The following is a 1,663-nucleotide window of genomic DNA, read 5'->3' as shown; positions in this document are numbered from 1 at the left end:
TTCTTAGTTTCTTTGCATTTGGTTAGAATACGTTCTTTAAGTTCACAGAAGTTTCTTACTACCCACCTTCCCACTCGTTCTCCATCCAACCTTGTTCCCTTGCTGGTGAGGAGTTGTGATCCCTTTTAGGAGGAGAGGTGTTTTGGTTTCGGGTGTTTTCATCCTTTTTGCTCTGGTTTCTTCCCATCTATAAGGATTTATCCACCTGTCGACTTTGTAGTTGCTGGCTTTCAGATTGGGTCTCAAATCTTTCAGATTGACCTTCTGTTTGTTGATGATGAGGTTATTTCTGTTTCTTCGTTTTCCTTCTGACATTCTGGTTCCTCTGCTGTAGGTCTGCTGAGGTTCACTCCAGGCCCTGCTTGCCTGGGGTTCACCTGCAGCAGCTGCTGAACAGTAAGGGTTGTTACCAGTTTTCTTCTTCTGCTATCTTTGTCCCAGAAGGATAGTCGCCTAGTGTCAATCTGATCTCTCTTTTATTTGGTGTCTCTTTGGATATATAGGGGTCAGGCAGCTGCTTGAGGAGATGGTCTCTTCTTTATAGGAGCTCAAATGGTGAGCTGTGAGCTCTGTTGTTCATTGAGAGCTGCTGGGCGGGCACTTTTAGGTCTGCTGCAGCAGAACTCATAAACTGCTTTTTGTTCCTAGGTGCCCTGTCCCAGGGATTTAGGGCTTTATTTATGAGTTTCCGTTATGCTGCCACCTTCTTTTTTTTTTCCTTCACACCTGCCCTGCCCTGAAAGGAGACAGCCTAGTCACTGTCGGCCTGTATAGGCTTTGCTGAGCTGCTGTGCGCTCCGCCCTGCTGCCAAGTGAACTTCCCTGCAGTCCTGTTTATATGGGTGTAGGTAGAACTGCTTTGGCGATGGTGGCCCGCCTCTGTTGAGGCAGAGTCTCTCTGCTGTGGCTGGTTGCCTTGGCAACGGCGGACTGCCTCAGCAATGGCGGGTTGCCTTGGCAAAGGCGAGCTGCCTCAGCATTGGCTGACTACCTCCGTTGTTGCGGGCTGCCTCGGTAATGGCGGACGCCCCTCCCCCACAGAGCTGGACCGTCCCGGTTTCAGCTGCACTTGCTGTGAAACTCTCAATCCAGAGTTTCTGATTGCTGTTCTTTTGTAGGGGTGGGACCAGCTCAGCCTGATCGCCTGGCTCCCTGCCTCAGAACCTTTTTTAAGCTCGTGTTCCAGCCCTCTGTTGAAGAGGCGCCGGGGTCTTTTTATTTTCCCCTGCAGCCACTCACTGCGCTGGCTTAAACAGCGGCACTGAGGTTTGTGGCGCTTTTTTTTTTTTTGGCCCTGGAATCTACTGTCCTGGTTCTCTGCTCAGTCCCCTTTTTGAACTGGCAAATGGGCGACTTCCCATGGCTCCAATCGCCAGCCAAAAGGGCACCTGGACCGGTGCATTTTGTACAGAGAACCGCTGCTCCGGGGTGCCGACAAAGCAGCTGCACAGGGCAAAGCAGTGGCGCTGGCTAGCACAGCCGCGCTGGCCAAAACAGCCATGCTGGCGACCGTGGAACTCCTCCACCTAGGAATTTCCTAGTCTATGGGCCATAAAAATGCGGTGTCCACTCACCCTCTGCGCTTTCACTGGGAGATGCAATCCTGAGCTGTTCCTAAATGGCCATCTTGGATCACCACCCCAAGACTGCAAATTTCTTAGAG

The sequence above is a fragment of the Cebus imitator genome, unplaced genomic scaffold (assembly GCF_001604975.1).
Source record: "Cebus imitator isolate Cc_AM_T3 unplaced genomic scaffold, Cebus_imitator-1.0 Scaffold652, whole genome shotgun sequence".
Taxonomy (NCBI): domain Eukaryota; kingdom Metazoa; phylum Chordata; class Mammalia; order Primates; family Cebidae; genus Cebus; species Cebus imitator.
The sequence above is the reverse complement of the archived record's forward strand: the minus strand, read 5'-3'. Positions refer to the sequence as shown.